This window comes from Mesoplodon bidens (genome assembly GCF_964165515.1).
Source record: "Mesoplodon bidens genome assembly, chromosome: 1".
NCBI lineage: Eukaryota > Metazoa > Chordata > Mammalia > Artiodactyla > Ziphiidae > Mesoplodon > Mesoplodon bidens.
Window position 1 is genome coordinate 65,502,751 of NC_138176.1, and position 12,218 is coordinate 65,514,968.

Genomic DNA, 12,218 nt, shown 5'->3' on the forward strand with positions numbered 1-12,218 from the left:
AGCAGTTTTCCTTTAAATTCCTATAGGAACCCAACTACTACTCCGTCACAGTACTTGTCTTAGTCAAATTGGGCTGCTATAACAAAAATACCATAAACTGGGTGTCTATAACAACAAATATTTATTTCTCACAGATAGAGAGACCGTAAAGTCCAAGATCAAGATGCAGGCAGGTTGGATGTCTGGTGAGGGTCCTCTTCCTGATTCATAGATGGTGTCTTCTTGTTGTGTCCTCATGTGGCAGAGAGAGAGAAAGAAGGTCCTCTGGGGTCCTAATTTTATAAGGACACTAAGGATACTATTTTATAAGGACATTAATCTCACCTATTCATGAGAGCTCTACCCTCATGACATGACCTAATTATTGTTTTTTTGTTTGTTTGGTTTTTTTGTGGTACGTGGGCCTCTCACTGTTGCGGCCTCTCCCGTTGTGGAGCACAGGCTCCAGACGCGCAGGCTCAGTGGCCATGGCTCACTGGCCCAGCCGCTCCGCGGCATGTGGGATGTTCCCAGACCGGGGCACGAACCCGTGTCCCCTGCATCGGCAGGCGGACTCTCAACCACTGCGCCACCAGGGAAGCCCTCATGACCTAATTATTGATACTTCCCAAAGGCCCCACTTCCTAACACCATCACATTGGGGTTAAGATTTCAACATAGTAATTTGAAAGAGGACACAAAGATTCAGTTCATAAGAGTACTTATTACATGGGCTTGTTTAATTATCTGTGCCCCAATGAAACCATGTGAACCTTGTTTCTAAAACAAATATCTGACCAAGTCATCTCATTTCATCAAATCCTTGAAAGATTTCCTCATAGCCTCCAGGTGTGAGCATGACCAGATACCTCTCTAGCCTCACCTCTTTTCACTCCCCAAATCTCTCACCATTCCCAGTTATAAACAGAGCCTCACCCATGCGGCACTAACTCATAAATCTTTGCATATATTGCTTCTTTTGCCTGGTCTACCTTTCCTCATCTTCCTTCTGGTCAATTAGTCTCCATCCTCCAATGCCCATCTTGAGTATTTTCTCTTCCATGAAGTCTTTCAGATCACTCTGTCCTCTAGGTAGCTTTGAAGACTTCTTCAACCGTGGCCTCATGTTATTCATACAAATTTCTATTACTTATCTCCTGGCATTTCTTGGGTTAGAATTCAAAATTTGTGTCTGCACTTGACTACAAACTTTTCAAGGGTACTGACAAGGTCTTATTTAGCTTTCTTTCCCCAGTGCCTGCTACATATAAAGAAGGTGTTCAATACATATTTATTGAATGAACAATGAAAGACTCCATGCATTCTTCAGGGTTCTACAACTGTCACCTCTCCAGTTATTCTGTCTCCCATGAACTGCAATCGATCAGCTTGACCTATTTTCTGAGCTTTCTACATGCATAGTCATACGATCTTTTTTAGTAGATTCTGAGTATCTAAAGAGCAGGGACAAAGCTTTAGTCTCTTTGTCTCTACCTCTAAGCCTTGCAGATAGAAGAACTCAATATTCTTTTGCTAATTGATTGTTATTGTTCAATCTACTATGTCTCTTTGATTCAGCAATTTACTGAAAACATTTTAAAAGAGAGCCCTCTCAGAAATCAAACAACTAAAATCACAAAATTTTCTTTTCTAAAAATAACATATCCCCAAAATACTCAAGGCAGAAACTCTTTTCTCCTCTCCCATTAATGAGAGAAAGATGTGACTTCCTCCATTTTTATTTTATCTGTGTCATGTCTGTGCTGCCTGGAGATTTGTGGCTGTTGTTTCAAAAAAAGATCAAATGAAAACAGGAGAAGGATCATCTTCTTGATTAAAAAGTGGCACTCGGAAATATCGTCTTCCTCAAATTCAATGAGGAGAGAGTTATTTCACAGCTAGTGCCTCCTTCAGAGACAAGAATCCCCGGGAGTAGCTGAGGCTGGCCGCAGCCCACTCAGATCTGCTCACACAAATCTCAAGGGCTTAGAATTTATCATTGACTAACTCAAGATCATCTTTTGAGAGACCAAACGATTGGTATGGCATAGTCAGACCAACCTGCTTTCAAATCCGTCTCTGACAGTTATTTGTAGCCTTGCTAAGCTTTGGTTTTATCATGTGGAGAATGGGGGTGATAATAACTTACCAGTGGAAGTGCTGGTGTGGTTGAATGAGATAACACAAAGTGTTTATTTGGTTCCTTAGTGATCATTAATGGTAACCACTATCATTAAGTAGCCAGAAGTCCATTGGTCATGATAGCTACCAATGTTGAACGCTTACTGGGTGCTATACACTATGCTAGCTGTTTTTATATTGATTTTTTTTACTTATAAATCTCATAACAGCTCTTCAAGCAGATACCATCCTCATTTTTTAGTTAAAGAAGCTAAATTTTTAGGAGTCTAAGTAACTTATCCAATATCACCCAACTATTGAGGTGGTCTTTTTAGCAAAATAATTTGTCCCTTTTTCCATTGTCTCATGCCTCTGTTTTCTATCCTAAAGAGGGTAAGTTGTTGTCAGGACCTCTAATCTCATCCATATTCCACAACTTCCAAGGGATTTGTGACAAAGGGGCAGGCTTGCCCAGTGAATTCTCATTAATACCACTAATTTAGGTTTTAACCCCTAATTTCTCTTACACTGGACCCACATATGAGCTTCAATAGCCCCTTTAATCACTTTAGCTCAAGAGCACTGTTCCTCAGATCTTCCTACTCCGAAGGAGGAAAAAGAACAGAGCTGAAAATCCCCTCACAACATCACCACCAACCTAGAAGAGAACTCAGCTGTCCCCTCCTCACCCCTTTTCCCATGTACAGGATCCTGGCCATAGGTTTCCAAGGACAAAACTGTCTGCAAAGTAGGAAAGATTTCTAGGTCTTGTCTTGTCCCCTTTGGACTCATAGATAAAGAGTGAACCACTAGCCTTCCCCCCTTCAAGAAAACCTAAGTCCTCCTTTTTTCTTCCCACTAAATATTCCCATCCACCTAACACTGTGGCTTTTTATTTTCATCATTTAATCCTTACTCCATCAGAGTATTTTCTTCCTTGGGCAAAAGTTGTGGGACATGGAAACAGGCTTTGAGCTCCCTCTAGAGGTTTCAATGCAACCAATATACAGGACCCTGCAAGGGGAATGGCCAGGGGCAATGTCACATTCATCTGTGTGTGCCAAGAGCCCAAAAGAAGTGTATTCAAACCGGCATACCCTCCCCTGAAAAAGTGATCTGGGGCCAAAGTAGCAAACCCAACAATCCCCTCCAAGTGAGCAGATACAGAGACAACTGCCCTCTCCAATGAGAAGACAGATGACTTCAGCCCCTGGAGCCTCCTGCTTCACAGCAGAAAAAAAAAATGGGAAGCAACAGATGGGCCAGCCATGCCCCAGGTCTGAGCTCTGAGGCCCTACCTGGCCTCCAGAGACAGGAAAGGAGAGAGGTCCTTCCTCCTGGCACCAAATGCTGACTAGTAAGATGTACCCAAGGTAACAGCCTGCCCAGTGCCAAGCCCTGGAGGTGGACTGAGGCTGCCTGCCTCAGATTAAAAAAAAAACAACAACAACAAAAAAGAAAGAGCTACAGAATAAAGCAAGCTTGTATCTTGAGAATCACTGGCTGCATTTCCTGCCCCTGTGCTCAGTCCATGCATGGAAAATATTTGGTGCTTGGTAAATTCATTTTGGAATAATTCCAAATGAAAACACACCTAACAGCTGTCTAGGGTCTGCCTAAGTAGGGGCTGCTCTCTCTATCTAGTACAGAGTGCATTTGTTGTGGGTAGAAACATATACCCCAAGAGAGATATATTCCATTCTTAACTCCTAATACCTATGAATGTGACCTCATTTGGACATAGGGTCTTTGTAGATATAACCAAGTTAAGAGGAGGTCATACTGAATTAAGGTGGGCCTTAATCCAAAGACAGGTATCCTTCTAATAAAAGGAAAATTTAGACACAAATACACAGAGACACATGGGAGAACACCCATTTGTGACTACAGAAGCAAAGATTGGAGTGATGTGTCTAAAAGCCTAGGCACACCAAGAATTTCTGGCAACCATCAGAAGAGGGGAAAAAGGCAAGAAAGGATCCTCCCCTAGAGTCGTTGGAGGGACATGGCCCTGCAGACACCTTAGATGCAGACTTCTAGCTTCCGTTACTGTGAGAGAATAAATTCCTGTTCATTTAAATCATCCAGCTTATGATAATTTGATATGGCAGCCCTAGCAAACTAATACAACACTTCACACTTTTTTTTGCACAGTGAAATAAAAATTTCAGGGCACTAAGAGAGATGATTTTTTACTCATTTTTTTTTCCCAAAAAGCCAAACGACACCCAGTTATTTCACAGCTTCCAGTCCTCTGCCCGAACATAAAACTTTTCAAGCATGTAATGGTTCTGGGACTCAGAATTCAAGGGCACACCATGGAGGGGTTGCTGGTAACTTCTGCTAAGCTCTGCAGGCCCCACAGGGTTTCTGTTCTAAGCAGTAGGTGAGAGAGGAGAAAACAGACGTTATGGGCACACCTCAATTGCTTCATGTAGGACACTGAACAGCAGTTTTCTCTCTAATCTTTTTGTAAAAGTGTATTTTGAAAAAGCAGGCATATTTTCCAACACCATGACACCATGACACCCGTATAGGTCACTTTAGACATTACATGCTCTCTTACCTAGTTGCAGAAATAGCTTATCCTGTGCTTGAGGACAATAAAAAAATCATCAAGATTAATCTCATCTGCTTCCCAGGAGAAGGGAAAATCATCACATGGAAGTGACAGAGGGTCTCAACACCCCCCCCCAAAAGGGATTATTCTCAGGGGCTTCCCTACAAAGGACCCTGGAGATTCAAGAGAGAGGAACAGTCTGTTTTTCTCTTTAAATCCATGATATCCAGCACCAGGCCAGCATCTTGTGGGTTCTCTGAGAAAGTCTGGGGATGGGAGGGATGGAGATGGAAAGGGTCCTCTCAGTTGGCAGGATCTGAGTCCTGAAAAGTTTCCTGTTCCATGCCCTTCTTATCAAAGTCTGTAAAGAGAACTTTTCATCTGAATTTTCTTTACCAGTCAGCATTAATTCAGGGTTAAATCCTCTATAAAACCCCATTCATATAATGACTGGGCTTCAATCAAGCCAGCTGTACAGCCAAAGACCACATGTTTGAAAAATTCTTTCTGTTTAAGGGGACAAGGTAAGGTGAACACAGCATTGTTAAATCTACCCAGGTCCAGGAAAGTCATTGCTAATCAGCTGACTCCTAGCAATCTCTTCTGTCAGCACTGAACTTGGGTCTCTGCATCTGCTGACTCTCTAGACTGCCTGATATGTTTTCTTCCCAACAGGGCTCCTGGAAAGCTCCCATTTGGTCCAAGCTCCAAATTCCCTCTGATCAGCTCTCTCAGCACTCATCTTTCTGAGTATGACATCTGCTGAGTGGGATGGCTACCCCACTCCCCACCCTGATTCTGTAAACTGAAGTCTCTACATTGACTCAGGAGGGAAGGAGTCCCAGGAGAGCAGCTCTCCCTAACTTGTGGCTTCTCAAAGGTCCTCCTTGGATGGAGTCTTTGACCAGCCAAACAAGCAGAGACGTTCAGGTAACTCTCCAGAAATGTTCTCCTTTCATTGCATCATTTAGGTTTTCAAAGGAATATGAGTCTTTAGGAGACCTGACTGGGCCAGACTACAGAGAATGTTTTATATGATCTTGGATAAACTTGGTGATGGCTAGAAGAAGATAATCAGAATGAAAAAAGAAAAATAAAAAAAGGAGGAAAACAAGTGGGAATGTAGGAATAACTGCTTTTGCAAATCAGCCTGTGGAAAGAGTGGGGAATTGCATTTTCTATCTGGTGGGGAGATGGATTTCTGATTCCAGTGGGGAGAGGGGTAGGTGGTAGCAGGTCCAAGTATCCTGAAGTACTCTCATGGAGCATGAATAAAGATATACATGCACACATAAATACACACACACACATGCACACACACATTCCCTAGCTTAAGCATCCAGGTTATTTGGATCTCTGGGTTCTAGAAGATAGGAGCCAGCCTAACAACCTGGAAAGGAGGCAGACCTGAGGTTACTGGTAGGAGCACAGTGGAGCAATTGCAGATGGAATTGGTGAAGACAGTTTGTGAGGGCAAGTGAGAAGGTCACCAGAATTCAGCAGCAACGTACATCAATCATCCTATTACAATGATGATGACATCGACGTCCCAGGAGGATCCAGGAGGAGGCTGTTTCTGAACCTAATGCAATTCACTTGAAAAACGAGTTGATAATGACAGCTTTCCATCTACTGAGAGGCACTTGGCAGAATTACATAAGACAATGCTTGTTAGGAAGATTTGAAAAGTATTAATTCCAAACAAGTAGAGAAGCTTATAAAATTCTCATGACAGATTCCTCCTCACCTGCTGAAGGCATAAAGCTTGCTTATGGGGGGAAATGGAGCATTACAAATTTGAGGTGTGGTCTGGGTTAACCAAGGTGCTTATAGAGTGAATCACCTCACAATCAGATAACCTCGTTATATAGTTTCAGGTGAAACTATTTGGTGACATCAGTAGAATTTCCCTTGAATCATGGGCCTGTCATCAAGAAAAGCACACAGTGAAAGCTCATTTAGAGTGGAATCAGGTGAAGAGCCATCAGCGGAGAATCAGGAGGACTGAATTATCATACCAGGTGTGGCAAAGCATTGGCCTTTGTAGACCGTCACTGTACCTCTTTGCTCCCCTGAAATAAAAGTGGCATCTCTTAGTCTCCTCCACTTGTGGCCTTTCGTGTGTGCATGTGGGCATGTGTTATAATGTTTATGGGAGAGGCAGGGCCTAACTCGTGCTACACCCTAGATTTTGTTTTACTCTTTCCCAACAGCAACACATTTTCATGAAATTCTTAGTGTGTTGTCTTCTCTTTTGAGTTTACAAGAGCAGGCTCCAGCCAAATGAAGAGCAACTCTACAAGCCTTCATTCAAGTGCTCATGTATTCATTAAACATGCGCTGATTGATTATCCCTCTGACCTTATCCAGGTCCACTGGCAGCTGTACATTCTCTGACCAACCAGAAGAGAATGTACATTTGAAGTTCAAGGTCTTGCATTGGGGGAAAAGTGTGGGTCTCCATTTAGTTTTCAGTGACCTGTATGTGGCTAATAAGAGACCAATGCTGGGAGCTCTAGGAATGGGCCTGTTCTCTCCCTGGAGGATATGTATTAGGCAGGGGTGGGGGGGATGTCACGTGGAGGGAAGGCCATGAAGACGCAGAAGTTATTAAGAAAACATTTAGGCTTAGGGTCTTTACTAGTTCAAAAATTAGCCCATAGTGGATTGGGAGGGAAATGGATTCAAGTAGACATGATGGGATAACTCAAAACACTTTTAGAATACAAACTTGCTTATTTCTCTACATAAAATTTTCTCCAGAAAACTTTTGTAGTCAGATTCCTCAGCAAAGGCAACCAGAAATAAGATAAGCCATAGAGGGCCTGTGTGCGTGTGTGTGTGTGTGTGTGTGTACAAGGTCCTGCGTATGTCAGTGCAACAACCTGGAAAAGACTAAATTTCCTTCCACAGCATATACTCTGACCCTTATTTGACTCACCAATCTCTGCAGCTCTGTGGTTCATGCAAAGGGATGTGAAGTATGGAGATATCATCCTGATTGCCCAAGGAAGTGCATCTCTTCCCCCATACTCCACCAGTATAGACTGTGTAAACTTGGCTAAGTTACCTACCCTCTCTGGGCCTCAGTTTCTTCATTTGTAAAGCAAAGATGGTAATTGTATGTAGTCTACAGGAGTAGGATGAGAATTCAAATAAGATACTTCATGTAAATTATTTAGTACAGTGCCTGAATTTTAGAAAATGTGAAAACAATGTTATCCCAGCAATAAATAGTATCACTATTATTATTATTACTATTAAAATCCTTATAGTGTTTTATACCCCCCACATCAATACACATCCCACCAAATTATTTACAGTTTATATATACTTGCGAATTTCTTGTGTATTTACTTGTTGGAATCTCCCACTAAATGGAGAACTCTATGAAGGCAAGGACCAGGCCTGTCTCCTTCATTACCCTATTCCCAGTTATTTGCTGAGTACCTGGCTTACAACAGGTGACTGGTACACATCCTACTGGATGAATGAAGGGTTTAAAGCAGTGGTTCTCAACCCTATTGCCCACCAGAGTCACCTGAATAGCTTTAACAATCTTGACCTCCAGCCCCAGCTCCAGAAATTCTGATTTAATTGATCAAGATTGAGGTCCTGACATGAACAGTTTTTAAAAGTTCCCAGGGATTCTCCTAGGCAGCTTGAGTTGATGCCACTTCAGTCTCAAAGATCATCCAGGCCAGTGATTTCCAAACTTTTAACTTTATTTTACAGTAAAAAGTTTTTTTTCACTATAACCCCTTAGGCTGAAACCTAATGCATAAAAGAGAATGAAGCAGGGTGCCCCGGTAGAGCTGGGGAAGGTGGGCCCTGAGGCTCTCCCTCCAGTCACTTGGCTCTGAGGTGGTTCACAAAGCCAGCAAGCACCTAGGGACACAACTTGCTGGCATTCGAAGCATCCTGCCCTGAATTCTACGCGGTATCTTCCCACAACACAACACTGCTGGCCTCACTGCAGCCCCGTAGAACATAATGCTGTTGTCACCCTAAAACTTGTCCTAAGACAAACTGCAACTGTTTTCCTCTTATAGCCAAATCCAGGCACTCTCAGCCCTCCATGAAAATCATTTGCAGGCTTTGCAGAATAAGAAAGGGAAAATAACACCTAAAATATATAAATAATTCAAGGCTGAGTTTATTCGTGATGTTGTGTTTTCTCCAGGCAGTGGTTTGTATAATCTCTCTTACACTACCAGTCGGACTGCCTCCGTAGCATTTATTACTGCAGACAACCCGTTAGAAGCTCTTCTGATGCACCTACATTCTATTATGGAGGTAAGTTTTTGTAGCACACAGCCGTTTCTGCTGTTGACATCGTAGGAAGAAGGTGGGGAAAACAGACAGTAGAGGAAAGAATTGGGAATAGTCAGTCTGCCAGTCTAAGGAGGGCAAGAGAAATGCACCTATATACCTGTATAAAATATTCAGTTAGTTATCTGATAAACATACACACACTCACACACATGCCTGCATAAGACAGAAAATGTTTATGGAACATCTACTAAGTGCCAGCTTACTCTTCTTGGTGATGAGGACATATTGGTGAATTAACTAAGCAGAATCCCTGCCCTTATATAACATATTCTTGTTCCTGCCAATATGCTCCTGGTGAAAAGATGTTACCACCACCTTTGTCTCCCCAAACAATGTTTAGCACAGTGTTGACAGATGGTAGATACCCCATATCTGTTGAATGAATGAGTGAAACCAAGGTGAGGAATAAAATGAATTTATGTTGCAAGGTCACTTTTCAGTTACCTCTCTTCACAATAATGCTACATAAGAAAAACTACACAAAACCTCATAGAGTCATAAGTATTTATTGCTCATGTCTCTAGGATGTTAGGCTGGATGGCTCTGTTCATCTTTGCTTGGCTCACTTAAAGAGTTTGGAGATGGCTGGCTGTCCACTAACCAGGTCAGCCTCTTCTGGGACAAAGTGGGTGACTCAGCTCTGCTCCACTGTCTCTCTTCATCCAGTAATCTACAGGATGTCCTTATGGGCATGTCAGGAAAAACAGAGAGTAAGTAGAAACTCACAGGCCTCTTGAAGTCTAGGCTTGAAACTGGGGAACCATTACTTCTAACGGATTTTATTGGCAAAAACAAGTCACAAGGCTAGCACAAATTCAAGGTGTAAACCATTCCATCTCTAGTGAGAAGATCTGCAAAATGACATAACAAAGGACAAGGCTGAAGGGGTGAAGAATTGAAATCACCATTTCAACCTGCCAAAAGCACCCAACAAATTAGCAAAAGCTATTCTTGAAACCAACTTCCTAAGAAAAGTCTACTGTCCTTTCCAGTAGTGCCCAGATGCATTCTGACCCAGACCCTGAACCAGGCTCCCTGGTAAGTTTAGGAAGAAAGCATGTATGCGTTGGAAAACAGTCCAATGTGCCCTGAGTATCCCCCCCACCTTTGTCACTGGTCTCTTCACCTGGGCCCCACCTAGGTTTGGCACCAGCCTCTGATGCCCTCTCCTTAACCACACTTATTCTTCCTGCTCCCTTCTTAACCCATCACCTGAGGAGATAGAATGTGCTTATAGTAAAATAATGAGACAGAATTTCAGCTACACTGTATTGAGGGCTTACCAAGTCCCAGGTAAGAACTTTGCACATATTAACTCATTTAATCCTTACAAAGACTCTATGAATTAGTTATAATTACCCCTTGTTTTACCATTAAAAAAAAGAAAAAATACTAAGAGAGATAAAGTCATTGTCCAAGGTTTTACAGCCAGTGAATAATCAAGTAAGATTTCAAATCTAGTTTGTCTGAATCAGAGCCCATGTGTCTAACCACTAGTATGAACCCCGTTCCTTAAACCCAGAAGGTCTCCATCACTAAACCATGATACCCTGGCAAATAATAACTACTTTCTTAAAGCAAAAAAAAACATTATCTTCTGCCCTGCATCTTCTCATCAGACACTGGAAAGGAAGGATCCAAGTTCATATAGCTTCTTGGGTTATTTTCCTCTGGGGACAAGGGGTTTAGGGATGTGGGGGCAGGTTGTTGAACTTTCCATCCTGTATAATTTCCACCAGCCCCCATCGGAATATCCCAGGCTTTGTTAGAGTGACTGTAAATGAGACCATAGATTTCATTCTTCTTTGGGCCAGTTGGATTCCATGTAATGCATGGTGTAATTTGCTCACTCACACTGGCACCAATAAGTCTTTGTGTAATTCCGTATAGTTGGTCAGAAAAAAAGGCTGGTTGTGAACCAGAGAGAAGGTATGAGAATCCCATCCATATTGATGCAAAAGTATTGAGTTCCTACAGAAGTACCTTGATGTGGATCAATGGGTGTGTGTGACCAGGGGAATGAATGGCAGCTCATTCCAAAGTCGAGCTGTGGAAAGACACTAAGTTCCCTTAAATAGACTCTCTGTCCAATATCTGTCTTCTTTAGGGTGTGTCTGGCAGCCTCCCTTATCACCTCCATTTGACATTTACACACAAAGGGCAATGGACTAATGGAAACCTTCCTCTGGAGCCATAGGTCTCCAAGCTTGTGATTGTTCTAATGCAGAACCCAGGTGAAAGCTAGATTAAAAATCATGGCTTAGACTGGAAGCCCTGAGAGGAGCATGCTCAGGGATGCTAGAGAAGAAAGGAATATATACAACTGGTCAACCAAAAGACTTGATGCATTTAGCCAGCCGACTGTGTAGGTGAGAAAAACAGGCCTGCTTCACTCCACTGCTCAAAGGAGAGAATTCAGTGGGCACAGCTTGCATTGGGGAGGAAAGATAATCCTTAATAAGGGTTGCTTACTACATTAGAGAAAAAATGTGGAAGAGGACATATTATGCCCCAGCACAAGGAAGAGTGGAGATTGAAACCCTGTCTTTAAGGTACAGTGACCTCGTCCACCAGTAAACATGCTTAGATCAGTCACACTGGCCATTCCTCTCCCTGTGGGATAAAGTGAGTGAGGGATTAAGGAGAGGATTAGGGAAATGATTAGGGAGAGAGGCATATTTCCCCTTCTTAGTGTTCCTCACATGGGAAAATGGACAGAAGTCACTTAACTTTTGAAAAAAATATAAAGAAATGGACATCAGCATACCTTCTCTCAGTGGCCGAGTAGAGGGAGGCTAAATTTGAGGACTGGTCAAGAAAACAGCAGGGAATGTGAGAACATGGTCAGAGAGAAGCTAGAAAGATTGAGGGACAGCCAGTTCATTGTGGCCTTTGTCTCCTGGGAAGTCGACCTGTCTCTTAGGCACAGCTGTGGTGTGTGGATAAGAGTTGGGTCCATGGGAGAATACAGAGGCATTATCAGAGGAGCAGATGCTAAATGGTTCTTAGAACAAGGCAGGAGCTGAGGTGTGAGCCAAGTGGGAGGCAGGGGATCAGAAAAAAGAGGGAGGAGACCACCAGAGAGGACAAAAGGAAGGTGGTGGGAGCTCACTCTGGACATGGCCGCCTTCCCTTGCAGGCGGACTACTACCTCCCCCAGAGGGCTAAGGCTAGGGTGGGATGGACAGTGTCCAAGGGAGGCTTAATGACATCTTCATTTTGG